The following is an 18,048-nucleotide window of genomic DNA, read 5'->3' as shown; positions in this document are numbered from 1 at the left end:
CTGTTTTTCTTCCACATTGGACCCATCTGCCAGATCTTTGCCCACTCAATTTACCCAACCATGACCGTCTGCAGCCTCCTTATGTCCTCTTCTGAAATTACTTCCTTACCTACATTTCTGTGGTTAGCTAACTTCACAAAAGTACCTTCAGTCCCTTCATCCAAGTCCGTTAAAAGAAACTCTAAGAATTACCAGCACGGATCCCTGTGCACATTACCAGTCACATTCTGCCAACCAGAAAATGATCCATTTATGTAAAATCTCTATTTCCTGTTGGGCAATCAATCTTCTATCCACGATGAAAGGTTACTTCGTCATGAGTTTCTATTTTCCACAATAACCTTTAAAGAACACCTCATCAAATTCCTTCCAAGAATCTCAGTGCAGTACAGTTCCTCTCTATCCACAGCACATTGTTCCATAAAAGAAGCAATAAGCTGTTTAAATGCGATTTCTCTTTCACAAAACCGTACTGATGGTGCCTGACTGTCTCGATTATTTCTAGGTGCCATGCGATAACATATTAAACAATAGTTTATAATCTGTTCCCTCTGATTTCTTTTGAGTTACCTGATCTGCAGTTTCCTGTCTTCTGTCTCCCGACATTTCTGAATAGAGGCGTTATATTTGTTATCTTCCAATCTAATGGAAACTTTCCCTAATTTAAGGGATTTTGTAAAATTAACAGCAATGCATCAACTATCTCACTGGTCACTTCTCTCCATCATTTCGTATGTGGTGCATTTGGGCCGCAGACACAACAATGTTCTCAATTCCACTTCCCTGGTGAGAGTACTTTTTCTGAGTCCCCGATCAATGGACTGAATTAGTCAATTGATTTGTTAGTGCTGGGGTAGATCTGGAGTATTACTAAACAAAATACTTTGCCCCTTGTAAATCTCGAATCTCTTTGCTGCCCACCTCCTAACCCAGCCCCACCCCCCCCCCCCCCCCCCCCCCCCCCTTCCCCCCCCCCCCCCCCCCCACCCCCTACCCTCCTCATATCAGCGGCAGAACCTGGCTGCGTGGTAAGGTCGGCAGTCCAAGTGGGAGGTGAGAGATCCGGGGCTACGAGTGATGGGCAATGAGAGGTAATGGTTTCCCTCAGCCTTTGTTGTTGGCTGTGCACCGTCCCCATGCCTCCCCCCTGGAATACAGTTCCAATTACGCTGTGCGTAAATCCTCCCTTTCTCTTTCACGTTCCGGAGTCCTACAGAAATGAATGGCGTTGGAAGGTCTTCCAGACCATATAATTCTAACAAGTTGTATTAGCTCCTCTAGGCCCCACTGCCCTGCCTACCTCCGCAACACCGTCCAGCACCTATAATCCTACATTTATTTGCCATCTCCTCCTGATGCTATCACACTCCATTCCTTTGTAACCTACTGCATTCCCGACAATTTCCTCGTCTCTGCAAACTGCTGGATCCCTAAAGATCCTATCTTATTTTTAGCGTCGTCCCAACCACTTCTATCTCTGTGATATCTTCCAACTCCTCCAACTCTCCCTGTATCTGTAAAGTCGTCAAGGCCCTACCACTCTCCCTGAATCTGCATAACCTCCTGCAACCCCTTCAAATCTTCCTTTATCTGTAGGCCTCCTCTAGCCTCTCCACTCTTTCTGTATCTTTCTAACCTCCGCTGCTCACCACAACTCTCACACTCTCTGTACACTTCCGAGTCCTGACAACCATCCAGGATATCTGTGCATCGCCATTATGCCTCCCCATATCTTCATCACTAATCGCTCCACCATTGGAGGGCATTCCTGCAGCAGTTTGACAGACAAGCCCTGGGATTCCATCTGCAACAACCTCAACCCCTTCCTTGCTGTCATATAGTGAGCATCATAACATCCTTCTCTCCACCATAACATGTCCTTACAATCGGTATAAAGATTATACTGTTTATAAATTTCCTGAGGAGTCTTAAAATGTTTTACTGCAAGAAATTAGTCCAATCAATATTCGCTGTTTTCAACTGAAACCGTCTGTACCTCCTATCTCTCTCTCTCTTCCAGTCTCCCATTATCTCTGACACTTGTGTATCTCTCTGACGCGTTCATTCTCCCGCTATCATTCACTTCCCATCTCTTTCTCACCTGTCCATTTTGTGTCTCACATTCCACATGATTCTTTCCATCTGTTTTCCATGCAGCCACATTTCCAGTCGTCTTACCTTCAGGTTTCACTGCCTGCTTTTTAAAACACATTTTCTCTCTTTCTCTTTCTCGTATATCTTTCTTTTCTCTGATTCTCCGCCTCTATCCGTCTGCCCATATCTCGATTCTCTTTCTCTACTTCTCTGTTCTGTTTTCTCTCCCTTCATTTCTCTCCTCCCCCTCCCTGTTTACTCCCTCTCTTTCTCTCCTCTGACTCCTCTCTCAATCTGCCTCGATCACACTTTTCCTTTCAATTTGTATCCGTCCCTGTTCAGTTCTACCTTTGCTATTGACTGTATTTCTCGTTTACTCATTGCTGACGAATTCCCTCCTCTTCTAGCCCCCCCCCCCCCCCCCCCCCCCGACCCCCTCCATCATCCTGCACTGCTCCCTATCCTTTCCAAATTCACTCAGCTTTATTCTCTGCCCTGCGGGCGCTCTTTTGTCTCTGTCTCGCTACTCTCTCTTCTCACATTTCTTCCCCTTCTCCCAATAACGTCTATAGCTATATTTATCACTCCACACCTCTCAGTCACTCACCGCTACATCGCTCCCTTATATTTATCTCTCTCCTCTTGCTATTTTATCCCTTTCTCTTGTTTTCTCTCTCTCCACCTTAGTCTGTGTTCGGATCCTAATGATAATAATGTTTTGGAGGGCATGTCTCCGTGCCGTGGGTTCTATGTATCTATTAAAAGGCATTTGGCCAGATACGTGGATACGAAAGGTTATGTGGGCTCCGGGCCAAATGTAGCTTAGATGGACGTGTTGATTGTCATGGACCAGTTTCGGCCGAAGGGCCTGGATCCATGTCGTAGATTCTATGATTCGAACTCGCCAGTACACTCAAGAGGAAGCTGCCAACACTCATCACAAATATGCCCAAGAATTTATGGCACTGCTGGGGAAAAAGCGGAAACTACTTTCAGCTGGCGAAACCTCAGCATTCATAAATTGATCGAAATAAATCATACTTTGGACACACCGTTGAAACAATGGGTACATTGACTAACTTCCAAGGCGTTCATTCCTCTTTCAAAGGTTTGAGAACCACTTCCCGTTTGGAGGTGATCGTCCTTCAGTAATGCAGTGCCTATGTCTATTTACTTTCACTCCCAAGAAAACAACAAAATATTCAACATTACTTCTCATACTGTGGGCATTTGCGCTCTGGCCTTTTATCTCCTCAGCATCTTTGAAATCTGCAAGTCCCTAATCTGCCCTTGACTTATATGTCCCACTGCTAGGATGTTTGCTGTGCAGATCCATCTGTGTGATTATGTTGGTTGACCCCCATTGGGGATATCTGACTACACCTAAAATTATCCTCCACCAGCCAAAATCTTTCTGTTTAGCCACCTGTGTGGCATTTCCCCCTAATTTCTGACAGCTACAAAAACATTGCAACTGTGTTGACTCTTGCTTATATTACTTTGCCTGGATAGGCTTTCTTTCTCCATTATGATGTGTCGTCTTTTACCGCCTTGACCTCCGTCCGACCGTTGAAGTGTGTCCAGGCGAGGAATAGTAAATCACCTGAATACGCTAGCTTCGGCCATAAGACCGAAAGACACGCAAGCAGAATTAAGCCATTCAGCCCATCGAGCCTGTCCCGCCAGTCATAAATCCATAGAAGCCATACAGTGCAGAAGGATGCCAACTGGCCCATCGAGGCTGCACTGGCCCTTCGTTAGAGCACCCTACTCAAGCCCACGCCTCTACGCTATCCTTTTAAGCCACCTATTCTTTTGGACACGGTGATAATTTGTCATTGCCAATCCATCTAACCTGCACATCTTTGGGCCGTGGGAGGAAACCGGAGCACCCTGAGGAAGCCCACACAGACACGGGGCGAAAGAGCAAACTCAAAGCAGACACTCAACAGAGGCCAGAATTGAACTGGGGTCTCTGAAGCTGTGAGGCCTTTTAATAGAGTTGTGAACTCTCAACACCTTCACTCTATCTCGGCCTCCTAGTCTTCTGTAAGTTTCAATGAGATCGCCCCTCATCCTTCCAAACTGCATCGAGTAAAGACCCGGAATCCACAACTGCTCCTCATATAACAAGTCCTTCATTCCGGGGATCATTCTTGTGAACCTCATCCGGACCCTCTCCAAGGCCAGCACAGCCTTAGATACGGGTCCGAAACTGCTCACAATACTCCAGTTAGGGTCTGACCAGGGCTAAATAGCCTCAATAGAACATCACTGCTCTTGTATTCTAGCCCGAGTGGCATGAAGGCTAATATTGCATTTGCCTTCCTAACTGCCATCTGAACCTGCATGTCAATCTTAAGAGAATTCTGAACTAGGACGCCCAAGTCCCTGTGTACTTCTGATTGCAGAAGCCATTTAGACAACATTCGATGCTTCTATTGTTCTGAACAATGTGCACATCACACATTTCTATATTGTATTCACTCTTCCACTTCTTTGCCCAGTCCCCAGACTTGTACATGTCCTTCTGAAGATTCCTGGCAAATCATATAACTCGGGCTGTAGATAAGGCTTTAAACTAAATAGCGGTGGTGTGTGTGTGTGTGGGTGGGTGTGTGGGGGGGGGGGGGGGGGTGGGGGGGGGGGGGTAGTCAATTGTACGGAAGAATACAAAAGCTCTGCTTCATCAACAACCTGTCCCTCTACGTATCTTTGAATCATCTTCAAACTTTCCAACAATACCCTCAGTTCCATCTTCCAGATCATTCATATATCTCCTGATAATCTTTGGTCTCAACACTGACCCCTGCGGAACACACCTATTCACTGGCTGCCATCCTGAAACGGACCCCTTCATCCCAAGTCTCTGTGTTCTGTCAATCAGCCAATCTGTTGTCCATGCCCGTACCTTCCAACTAACACCATGGGCTCTTTTCTAATGTAGCAGCCTCTTGTATGGCACCTTGTCAAAGGCCTTCTGGAAGTCCAAATAGATAACATCCACTGGTTCTCCTTTGTCCAAATTCCTCGTTGCCTCCTTAAAAAATCTAATAGAATTGTCAGGCATGACCTTCCTTTGACGAAGCCGTGCTGACTGAGTCCTATTTTACCATGAACTTCTAAGTAATCCGCAACCGCAACTTTAATAATAGACTTCAAAATCCTAAAACAACCGAAGTCAGGCTAAATGGTCTATAATTTCCTCTCTTCTGCCTCTGTTTTTAAATGAGGTGTTACATTAGCCATATTCATTTGGATACCTTCCTGCATCCGGTGATTCCTAGAAGACCACCAGCAATGTCTCAGTAATCTCCTCAGCCATGGCCTCCAGAGCCCTGCGGTGATTTATGCAACCTCACACCTTTCAGTATCCCGAGGACTTTCTCCGAAGTAATGCCGCTTTACTCAACTCTTCCACTGACTCATTTGAAGTTCAGATATGCCACTGGTGTCTTCAGCTGTTAAGACTGACTCAGAGTGCCTATTCAGTTCTTCTGCCATTCCTTTGTTCCCTATTCCTACCTCTCCAGCCTCATTTGTCAGTGGTCCATACTTTCCTTTCACTTACCTTCTACCCTTCGATAAAAAAAAACTCTTGCAATCTTTGTTTATAATACTAGGAAGATTACACTCATATTCTCTCTTCTCTCCCCCACCCCCCACCCCGCCTTATTGCTTTCTCAGTTGTCCTTTGCTTTTATGCTGTCCTCGACTTTCTTGTCTGCCATGGTTGCCATGTTCTCCCCTGAACATGTTTTCTCCTCCTTGGGATGACCCCTCAAGACCCCTGACGTTGTTGATAGGGACCTTTCAGGACCGTCTTGTAAAATACATGAATAGATGGGAACAGAGGGATATGGACCATAGATGTGGAGACGGTTCTAGGTTAGAAGGGTAACATTGCTGGCGCAGGCTTCGAAGGATGAATGGCATGTTGGCGCAATGTACTTTCCTTTGTTCTTTGTTCATTGAACGGTAAGTTGAGAAGACGGTGAGGAAACACAACCACAATCAAGAAAGTTATGGTAAATCCTTCTCAAACTCTTTGTCATACACAACAGAGAATAATATTTGATGAAATATTGCCTGATATATGAATTTCTACTCTCTTTGGGCAGGAATAGAAAATCTGAGGTTGTTGTTACCTTGAATTTAAAGTGAATATTTGAAAGAACTGACAGAGGCCTTCATGGGAAAGAAGGGACTGGGACCGCTGTGAGGGGGTTGTTGGGGACATTGTATACTGTTATGGGCCAGGGTTTAGAGAACCCCAAAGTGTATCATGGAGTTCACCTGACCCACCACATTCAATAGATTGTGGTTATGGGGAGCACACGCGCCTACTTTAGAGATGTGGTGCAACAGAGTTAAAGTACTTTCAAATTAAAACACTGTTTATTTATGAAATCAGTGAACACTTTATAAACCCACAGAAAACATTTGAACAACTAACTACACCAATCATCCCCACAGATACAATATTCTAAACGTAACCCTTAAACTTTTCCTGCAACATCCATAAGAAAAAATACCTTTTTTAACACAGAGATCAGGGTTGAATTCTCTACTGAGAGCAGTTATCACTTTGAATTACCATACCGGCCTCCCTGAGCAGACGCTGGAATGCGGCGACTAGCGGCTCTTCACAGTAACTTCATTGAAGCCTAATTGTGACATTAATCGATGATAGATATAAAATCACGCAAATGATCTGGAGACAGTCTTTAGATTCCAGAGAGATTCTTGTGCAGCTGCTTGCTTTTCCTGTAGGTCTCCAGCTCTCGAAACGAAATTAAACACACCCTGTAGCAGACAGTCCAAAGCGAAAGGAAAAGCAGACAGACAGCCCAGCTCCACCCACTCTCTGACATCACTCCAGCTATTCGATAAACACCCATTTCTTAAAGGTACATCCACTACAGCAATTTCATAAGCACCCAGACCTTAAAACGTTCTCTCACATGACACCTCCCCCTAGAAAGTAAAACCATCAACTACAAGATGGTTTCATTTTTCACCTTTTCACTATCCTTTAAGTAACATTAACAGTGAATATACATTTTTTTCAAAAGATAAAACACGCAAACATTTAATCCATTTAATCCATTTAAGTTCTTCTAAAATTTGTCGATTTTAGTTCTTCTTCCTGCACCGAACCTGCTTCTTGTCATAACATTCGTGACAAAGCATTGGCTATCACGTTTTCTCGTTCTGCTACATATTATTTTTGAATGAAATGACTGTTACAATAAACTCCATCGAAACAGTCTTGCATTGTTTTCCGAAAACGCTCCAAAAACATGAATGGATTTTGATCAGTATATATAGTTGTGTCAGACGGATTGCTGGTCACATAAATGTGAAAATGTTGCAAAGCCAGCACCAAACTCAAAGTCTCCTTCTCAATCGTTGAAAACTTTTTCTGGTCAGAATTCAGTTTATTTGAAAAATAACCAATAGCACTGCACGTCCGCCCACATCACTCGCATCAACAGCCACTTTGAATAGTTTGGTATAATTTGGGATGGCTAACACAGGAGTAGTGGTTAATAGAGCCTTCAGGCAATCAAATGCCTGTTGACATTCCGCTGTCCACTTAAATATGCTACCCTTCTTTAGCAAGTCGGTCAGTGGAGCAACCACACTGTTAAAATGTGGCACAAATTTCCAATAGAATCCACTCATGCCAAGAAATTGCATTATTTCCCTTTGTGTCGATGGTATTGGGAACTCCCCAATAACTTTTGTTTTCACATCCCGTGGGTCCATTCGACCCGGCCGATTGTATGGCCCATGAAAGTGACTTGGGCTTTTCCAAATTGACTTTCGGCGAGGTGCATCTCCAAACCCGCCTCCTGAAGTCGATCAAATAGCTCCATCAGATATTTTAAATGTTCTTTCCATGTCTGGCTGAAAATTACCAGATCGTCGATGTATTTCGCACAATTGGGTAATACTGAAACAACTCTGTTATTTAACCATTGAAATGTGGCTGGGCGTTTTTCAAGCAAAATGGCATAACTTTGAATTAGTATATATCATCTGGAGTCACAAAAGCTGCAATCCCCTTGGCCCTTTCGGATAAAGGCACCTGCCAGTACTTTTAAGCAAATCCAGTTTGGAAATATAAGCTGATTGTCCCACTTTCTCAATGCAATCCTCCAAACGTGGGATTGGATAAGAGTCCGTTCTTGTAACTGCATTAACTTTTATATAGTCCACACACAACCGTTGGTTACCATCTAGTTTAGGTACCATCACTATGGGTGAGCTCCATTGGCTACAACCCACTTCAATTATGCCAATTGTAAGCATACTCTCAATTTCCTTGTTAACCTGTCCCAGTTTGAAATGGTTGTCCATATGGATGTTGTTTAATTGGAACAGCATTTCCCACACCTACATCATGGATAGCCATTTTAGTGCTTCCAACGTATCTCCGCGAACTTGTTCATGTGACATCAATAATGCATTCAGGTAAGCCCGTTTTTCGTCTGGAAGGTACCTCAACAATTTATCCCAATTTTTAAGAACATCCTCGTTTCCCAATTTAATTTGAGCTATGTCAAAATCAAAGTCATCTGGATTTGGTTCGTCAGTTTGTTAGAATCATTAAAATCTCATGCTTTAGCTTTCAAAGTACCTTTTAAACATATTTACATGACACACTCGGTAATTTGTCCTTCTATCTGCCGTTTTTACCACATGGTTCACCTCATTTAATTTCCTTTCCATTTGATGACATCCACAAAACCTTGCTTTTAAAGGTTCACATACCACTAGTAACATTATTAAAACTTGATCTCCACTGGAAAAACTACAAACTTTGGATTTCATGTCCACTACCCATTTCATCACATGTTGTGCATTTTTTAAAATGCTGTCTCACCAATTCACCTGTTCAACTTATTCGTGCCCTAAAATTTGACACGTAATCCAATAATGTAAGTTCAGTTGTCTCACTCACCAATTTTCCCTGAATCAATTTAAGTGGTCCTCTTACCTCATGACCAAAAATTAGTTCAAAAGGACTGAAATTGGTTGACTCATTCGGTACATCCCTCATTGCAAACAGTATGAATGGAATTCCTTTATCCCAATCCTCTGGATAATCTTGACAATAAGCCCTCAACATTGTCTTCGTGTCTGATGCCACCTTTCTAATGCGCCCTGTGATTCTGGATGGTACACAGTTAATATAATTGATTTATTCCTAAGCTATCCATAACTTCTTTGAATAACTTTGAAGTAAAATCCGATCCTTGATCCGATTGAATTTCTGTGGGTAGTTCATATCTATTAAAGAATTGAAGTAACTCCTCCACAATCCATTTAGCTGTGCTATTACATACTGGAATGGCATCTGGAAACCTAGGAGACACACCCATTATAGTCAAAAGATATTGATTTCCACTTTTTGTTTTAGGAAGCGGTCCTACGCAATCAATTAAGACCCTTGTAAAAAATTCCTCAAATGCTGGAATGGGTATTAGGGGCGCTGGTTTTATCACTGCTTGAGTTTCCCTATCAGTTGACATGTGTGACTTGATCGACAAAATTGAACTACATCTGTATGTAGTCCAGGCTAATAAAAATGTTTTTGGATTTCAGCTTGTGTTTTCCTTACTCCCAAATGACGCCCCACTGGTACCTCAAGTGCTAATCACAACATCTCCTTTCTCTACCCTACCGGCAAAAGCACTTGAAGAACTTCGGCCCATATTTCATCCACCTGCATATCTGAAGGTTTCTATTTTATCATTAAGACATTATTGTTACAGTAATAACATTCCTGTATACACGCAGATTCCTCTTCCGTGTACGATTCGAATACATCCATTTTATTTCTAAAACTTTCTGTTGTTACTCCGCCAATTTTTCTGAACAAAAAACATCCGCCTCATCCTGCACTTGTTCTTGCTCTTATTTGAACATCTGATTAAAAATCGATTCTGATAATGGCACTTCAACTTTACCTTCATTCTCTGATTTCTCCTCTTGTCTGAAACTGTGACTTTGCAACCTTGTTACTATACAATCCGGAAAAATCCCAGGATACTCGTTCTTCAACACTTCACTTGTCTGATTTTCCACTGGCTTATAAACCACTGTAGGCATCACTTCCACCTGCGATCCAGCAATATGAAAATGAAAAATGCTTATTGTCACGAGTAGGCTTCAATGAAGTTACTGTGAAAAGCACCTAGTCACCACATTTCGGCGCCTGTCCGGGGAGGCTCGTACGGGAATCGAACCGTGCTGCTGGCCTGCTTGGTCTGCTTTAAAAGCGAGCAATTTAGGCCAGTGAGCTAAACCAGCCCCTATAGATTCGCACCTAGTCGCCACATTCCAGCACCTGTTCGGGGAGGCTGGTAGGGGAAGGCTGGTATATCATAACCCAAGATAAACTGTATTGCTGGACAAGATAGTTTCTCGATTACCTCTACTAACAACTTCACCAGTCTTCACTGGACTTTACAAACAGGGCCTGGATTCTCCCCTACCCGGCGGGGCGGGGGGGGGGGGGTGGTCCCAGCGTATAGGAGTGGCATCAACCACTCCGGCGCCGGGCCTCCCCACACGTGTGGATTCTCCGTACCTTTAGGGGCCAAGCCCTCACATTGAGGGGCTAGGCCCGCACCGGAGTGCTTGACGCTCCGCCGAACGGCACAAATGGCCTTTGATGCCCCGCCAGCTGGGGCCGAAAGGCCTTTGCCGGCTGGCGGAAATCCGCGCATGCGCCGGTGCGTCAGCGCCTGCTGATGTCATACCGGCGCATGCGCAAGTGAGCGGGTCTCTTCTACCCCCCACCACGGTGAATGCCATGGCGGGACAGAAGAAAAAGAGTGCCCCCACGGCACAGGCCCGTTGGCCGATCAGTGGGCCCCAATCGCAGGCCAGGCCACCGCGGGGGATCCCCCTGGGGTCAGACGGCCCCGCGCACTCCCCAGGACCCCGCAGCCCGTCCGTGCCGACAATCCCGCCGGCACCAGAGGTATTTTGATTCCCGCCGGCGGGAGAGGCCTGTCAGCGGCGGGACTTCGGCCCATCGCAGGCCAGAGAATCGCCACGGGGAGCACGCCAAGCAGCGCGGGGGCGCCCTCCGACCGGGGCGGCGCAATTCCAGCCCCCGCCAATCTGTTGAATTGAATTGAATTGGGAGCGTTTCTTCACAAGCTCCTAATTTTGACCCAAAGGCACTGCTGAGATTTGGACTCAGGATCGCCTGTTTCTTAGACAGGGACTTTAACCATCTAAGCCACAGCGCCAAACTTGAAAGTAGTTTTGCAAGTTTAGAACAGATTTCAATTATTTTGATGAAACATCAGTATTGTTGATTTCTCATGCTGACTTTGAGAGTGCAAATTAAATTATTCATCTGCACTGGGCTTTTAAAACTGTAAAAATTGCAGTTATTTATGAAAGTTATTAATTTATAGCAGTTCTGCGGCTGACAAGTAAACAAACAGGAAATACTTTGAGAATTTTGAAGTGATTAAATATGAAAATGGAGCAAATCATCTTGATGGCTGTTACAATTTGGCAAACACAACGTTGTCACAATTCTTCCACTGTTCATAATCATCCTGCAAGCGCCTTGAGACAAAATGAAAGCCCTGACAGGTACTTGAACCCTGGGCCCTCAGTTTAAAAGTCTGATGCTCTACCGACTGAGTTACCTATTCCATTCATAAAAATTCCCCATTTTTCACTTCAAACACTCATGTTGTATATTTTGAATTTTCTTCATTGGTAATTCAGCCTCTCAGCTCATTTTCCTCACAAGCAGAACGGCAGCCTTCCTTTCTCAAATTCTTCAGCTTGTACTTGCTTTTTACCAGTGACTTGTGATGTGACAACTGTTGTTACCCGGGAACCTGCACTGGTACTTCGAGACATTGAAGATTACATTTAGATTGGTGAGAGGTGAGGGGGAAGACATAGCGATACAGATTCTATTTTCAGAGATAGAATGAAGGGTGTCATCTGATGTTTGTTCTGACGGAGCATGAACTCAAGTAAACTCATCCAGTAATGGAGCAAATTATGTAAATTGCAAAGTTTCAGGGTGTAAACGTGTGTCTGCACCACATCTTCATGGAAAACGCCCCATCAGTTATCCCGCCTGATTTCTTCTTGCTAACATTCAGCAATATGAATCGTTCAATATCAAAGCAAATTACTGTGGATGCGAAATCTGAAAAAAAAAACAGGAAATGATGGAAAATATCAGTGGGTCTGGCAGCATCTGTGAAGTGAGAACCGAGCTAATGTTTCGAGGCTGGGTCACTCTTCATCAGAGTAAAGCATTTAATCATTCAATCGTTGCTCACAGATATCGCTGAGAAACAGTCAAAATGTTCCTTCTGGAATTCCTCAGGTAAATCCTGTCATGCATTCAAATGATAAATACTGCAGAAGCTGCGACTCTGCGTGAGAAGCTAAAAATGATAAGATTGAGGCGACAACCCTGATTGCAGGTTTGCAAGTTTAGAACAGATTTCAATTATTTTGATTAAACACCAGTATTGTTGATTTCTTATGCTGACTTTGAGAGTGCAAATAAAAATATTCATCTGCAATGGGCTTTTGAAAGTGTAAAAACTGCAGTAATTTCTGATAGTTATTAATTTATTGCAGTTCTGCAGGAAAGAAGTAAACAAACAGGAAATATTTTACAAATTTTGAAGTGATTAAACATGAGCAGAAAACTATAGTGGTATAATGCAGGACAAGACCAGGAGCGAGTTTTTACATTAACCGAAAATCGAGCAAAACTTCTTGATGGCTGTTGCAATTTGGCAAACACAACATTGTCACGATTCTTCCACTTTTCATTAATCACCCTGCATTTTTAATTCTTTTTTCCTTACTGTTCATGGCGGAGCAAGCGCCTTGAGACAAAATGAGCGCCCTGATAGGGACTTGAATCCTGGGCCCTCAGATTAAAAGTGTAATGCTCTACCGACTGAGCTACCAGGGCCCATTCTTAAAAATTCTTCATTGCTCACTTCAAACTCTCATATTGCACCTTTTGAATTTTCTTATTGGTAATTCAGCCTCTCCTGCTCATTTTCCTCACAAGCAGGGCGGCAGCCTTCCTTTGACTTCCTTTCTCAAATTCTTCAGCTTGTACATTCTTTTTACCAGTGACTTGTGATGTGACAACTGTTGTTACCCAGGGACCTGCACTGGTACTTCGAGACATTGAAGTTTACATTTAGTTTGGTAAGAGATGAGTGGGAAGATACAGAGACACAGATTCTATTTTTAGAGATAGAATAAAGGGTGTCATCTGATGTTTGTTCTGGCGGAGCATGAACTCAAGTAAACTCATCCAGTAATGGAGCAAATTATGTAAATTGCAAAGTTTCAGGGTGTAAACGTGTGTCTGCACCACATCTTCATGGAAAACGCCCCATCAGTTATCCCGCCCGATTCGTTCTTGCTAACATACAGCAATATAAATCGTTCAATATCAAAGCAAATTACTGTGGATGCGAAATCTGAAAAAAAAAAACAGGAAATGATGGAAAATATCAGTGGGTCTGGCAGCATCTGTGAAGAGAGAACCGAGCTAATGTTTCGAGGCTGGGTCACTCTTCATCAGAGTAAAGCATTTAATCATTCAATCGTTGCTCACAGATATCGCTGAGAAAAAGTCAAAATGTTCCTTCTGGAATTCCTCAGGTAAATCCTGTCATGCATTCAAATGATAAATACTGCAGAAGCTGCGACTCTGCGTGAGAAGCTAAAAATGATAAGATTGAGGCGCCAACCCTGATTGCAGGTTTGCAAGTTTAGAACAGATTTCAATTATTTTGATTAAACACCATTATTGTTGATTTCTTATGCTGACTTTGAGAGTGCAAATTAAAACATTCATCTGCAATGGGCTTCTGAAAGTGTAAAAACTGCAGTAATTTCTGAAAGTTATTAATTTATAGCAGTTCTGCAGGGAAGAAGTAAACAAACAGGAAATATTTTACGAATTTTGAAGTGATTAAACATGAGCAGAAAACTATAGTGGTATAATGCAGGACAAGACCAGGAGCGAGTTTTTACATTAACCGAAAATCGAGCAAAACTTCTTGATGGCTGTTGCAATTTGGCAAACACAACATTGTCACGATTCTTCCACTTTTCATCAATCATCCTGCATTTTTAATTCTTTTTTCCTACTGTTCATTGGGGAGCAAGCGCCTTGAGGCAAAATGAAAGCCCTCACATGGACTTGAACCCTGAGCCCTCAGATTAAAATCTGATGCTTTACCTACTGAGCTACCAGGACCCATTCTTAGAAATTCCTCATTGCTCACTTCAAACTCTCATATTGTACCTTTTGTATTTTCTTATTTGGTAATTCAGCCTCTCCTGCTCATTTTCCTCACAAGCAGAGCGGCAGCCTTCCTTTGGCTTCCTTTCTCAAATTCTTCAGCTTGTACTTGCTTTTTACCAGTGACTTGTGATGTGACAACTGTTGTTACCCAGGTACCTGCACTGGTACTTCGAGACATTGAAGATTACATTTAGTTTGGTAAGAGATGAGTGGGAAGATACAGAGACACAGATTCTATTTTTAGAGATAGAATAAAGGGTGTCATCTGATGTTTGTTCTGACGGAGCATGAACTCAAGTAAACTCATCCAGTAATGGAGCAAATTATGTAAATTGCAAAGTTTCAGGGTGTAAACGTGTGTCTGCACCACATCTTCATGGAAAACGCCCCATCAGTTATCCCGCCCGATTCGTTCTTGCTAACATACAGCAATATAAATCGTTCAATATCAAAGCAAATTACTGTGGATGCGAAATCTGGAAAAAAAAACAGGAAATGATGGAAAATATCAGTGGGTCTGGCAGCATCTGTGAAGAGAGAACCGAGCTAATGTTTCGAGGCTTTGTCACTCTTCATCAGAGTAAAGCATTTAATCATTCAATCGTTGCTCACAGATATCGCTGAGAAACAGTCAAAATGTTCCTTCTGGAATTCCTCAGGTAAATACTGTCATGCATTCAAAGGAAAATACTGCGGAAGCTGCGACTCTGCGTGAGAAGCTAAAAATGATAGGATTGAGGCTCAGAAAATGAGAGGGTATCCTTGGAGCCAGACACAGTGTTAATGTTTCAAATCCGTGTGATCTTTACTCAGAGCTGAAGCGAGGAATACATGCATTGGAGTAGGTGAGGAAAATGGAAGTTGCATGAAATATGGGAGCTATGGAAGGTTGAATAAAGTTTGTCAAAAATCAAGGTAAAGCAAACTAGAATCTCAGTGCCACAAATATTTTGCCAACGTGTTCTACATTCACCATTGAATTGGAAATATTTCTTCTCAGGATTCTAGCTTTGACCCAAAAGTACTAATGAGATATGAACTTAGCACCTCCTGTTTTCAAGACAGGCACATTAACCATCTAAGCCACAGCGCCACCCCTGATTGCAGATTTGCAAGTTTTTAACAGATTTCAATTATTTTGAATAAACACCAGTATTGTTGATTTCTTGTGCTGACTTGGAGAGTGCAAATTAAAATATTCATCTGCAATGGGCTTTTGAAACTGTAAAAACTGCAGTAATTTCTGAAAGTTATTAATTTATAGCAGTCCTGCAGGGAAGAAGTAAACAAACAGGAAATATTTTACGAATTTTGAAGTGATTAAACATGACTAGTGGTATAATGCAGGACATGACCAGGAGCGAGTTTTTACACTAACCGAAAATCTAGCAAAACTTCTTGATCGCTGTTGCAATTTGGCAAACACAACATTGTCACGATTCTTCCAATTTTAATGAATCATCCCGCATTTTTTATTCTTTTTTCCTACTGTTCATTGGGGAGTAAGCGCCTTGACACAAAATGAAAGCCTTGATAAGGACTTGAACCCTGGGCCCTCAGATTAAAATCTGATGCTTTACCGACTGAGCTACAAGGGCCCATCCTTAAAAATTCCTTATTGCTCACTTCAAACTCTCATATTGTACCTTTTGAATTTTCATATTTGGTAATTCAGCCTCTCCTGCTCATTTTCCTCAGAAGCAGAGCGGCAGCCTTCCTTTGGCTTCCTTTCTCAAATTCTTCAGCTTGTGCTTGCTTTTTACCAGTGACTTGTGATGTGACAACTGTTGTTACCCAGGGACCTGCACTGGTACTTCGCCACATTGAAGATTACATTTAGTTTGCTAAGAGATGAGTGGGAAGCTACAGAGACCCAGATTCTATTTTTAGAAATAGAATAAAGGGTGTCATCTGATGTTTGTTGTGGCAGAGCTTGAACGCAAGTAAACCCATCTAGTAAATGAGCAATTATGCAAATTGGAAAGTTTCAGGGTGTAAAAGTGTGTCTGCACCACATCTTCATGGAAAACGCCCCATCATTTATCCCGCCCGATTCGTTCTTGCTAACATACAGCAATATAAATCGTTCAATATAAAAGCAAATTACTGTGGATGTGAAATATGAAAAAAAAAACAGGAAAATGATGGAAAATATCAGTGGGTCTGGCAGCATCTGTGAAGAGAGAACCGAGCTAATGTTTCGAGGCTGGGTCACTCTTCATCAGAGTAAAGCATTTAATCATTCAATCGTTTGAAGGATTGAGGCTCAGAAAATTAGAGCATATCTTCGGAGCCAGACACAGTGTTAATGTTTCAAAGCCGTGTGATCTTTACTCAGTGCTGAATCGAGGAGTACAAGTAATGGCGTAGGTGAGGAAAATGGAAGTTGCATGAAATATGGGAGGTGTGGAAGGTTGAAAAAAGTTTGACAAAAATCAAGGTAAAGCAAACTACAAGGTCGGTGCCACAGATATTTTGCCAACGTGTCCTGCATTCACCATTGAATTGTGAGCATTTCGTCACAGGCTCCGAGGTTTGACCCAAAGGCACTGCTGAATTCAGGATCTCCTGGTTACTAGACAGGTGCTTTAACCATCTTAGCCACAGCACCAACCTCGAAAGTGGGCTTACAAGTTTAGAACAGATTTCAATAATTTTGATTGAACATCAGTGTTGTTGGTTTCTCATGCTGACTTTGAGCGTTCATACTAAAATATTCATCTGCAATGGGCTTATGAAACTGTAAAAAGTGCAGCTATTTCTGAAAGTTATTAATTTATAGTAGTTCTGCAGGAAGAAGTAAAAAACCAGGAAATATTTTTCGAATTTTGAAGTGATTAAACATGACCAGAAAACAATAGCGGTATAATGACAGGACAAGACCAGGAGCGAGTTTTTACATTAACCGAAAATCTAGCAAAACTTCTTGATGGCTGTTGCAATTTGGTAAACACAACATTGTCACGATTCTTCCACTTTTCATAAATCATCCTGCATTTTTAATATTTATTCCGACTGATCTACCAGGGCCCATTCATAAAAGTACCTGATTGCTCACTTCAAACTCTCATATTGTATCTTTTGAATTTCCTTCATTGGTAATTCAGCCTCTCCAGCTCATTTTCCTCACAAGCACAGATCAGACAGTGTGTAACCCGGGGTGGATGGAGCCAGTGAGATCAGACAGTGTGTAACCCGGGGAGGATGGAGCCTGTGAGATCAGACAGTGTGTAACCCGGGGTGGATGAAGTCAATGAGATCAGACTGTGTGTAACCCGGGGATGATGCAGGCAGTGAGATCAGACCGTGTGTAACCCGGGTAGGATGGAGCCAGTGAGATCAGACAGTGTGTTACCCGGGGAGGATGGAGCCAGTGAGATCAGACAGTGTGTAACCCGGGAAGGATGGAGCCAGTGAGATCAGACAGTGTGTAACCCGGGGAAGGAATGGAGCCAGTGAGATCAGACAGTGTGTAACCCGGGGAGGATGGAGCCAGTGAGATCAGACAGTGTGTAACCCGGGGAGGATGGAGCCAGTGAGATCAGACAGTGTGTAACCCGGGGAGGATGGAGCCAGTGAGATCAGACAGTGTGTAACCCGGGGAGGATGGA

General features: G+C 42.9%; 1 non-coding gene across 1 annotated transcript; it reads right to left on the bottom strand.

Moving 5' to 3' along the window:
- Window positions 1-13,008: 13,008 nt before the first annotated feature.
- Window positions 13,009-13,081, bottom strand: trnak-uuu. The gene has a single exon. It is a non-coding gene; the product is annotated as a tRNA-Lys (tRNA).
- Between the last annotated feature and the right edge of the window lie 4,967 nt (window positions 13,082-18,048).

Source organism: Scyliorhinus canicula, chromosome 6, assembly GCF_902713615.1.
Source record: "Scyliorhinus canicula chromosome 6, sScyCan1.1, whole genome shotgun sequence".
Classification (NCBI taxonomy): domain Eukaryota; kingdom Metazoa; phylum Chordata; class Chondrichthyes; order Carcharhiniformes; family Scyliorhinidae; genus Scyliorhinus; species Scyliorhinus canicula.
This window is presented reverse-complemented; position numbering and strand designations above follow the sequence as displayed.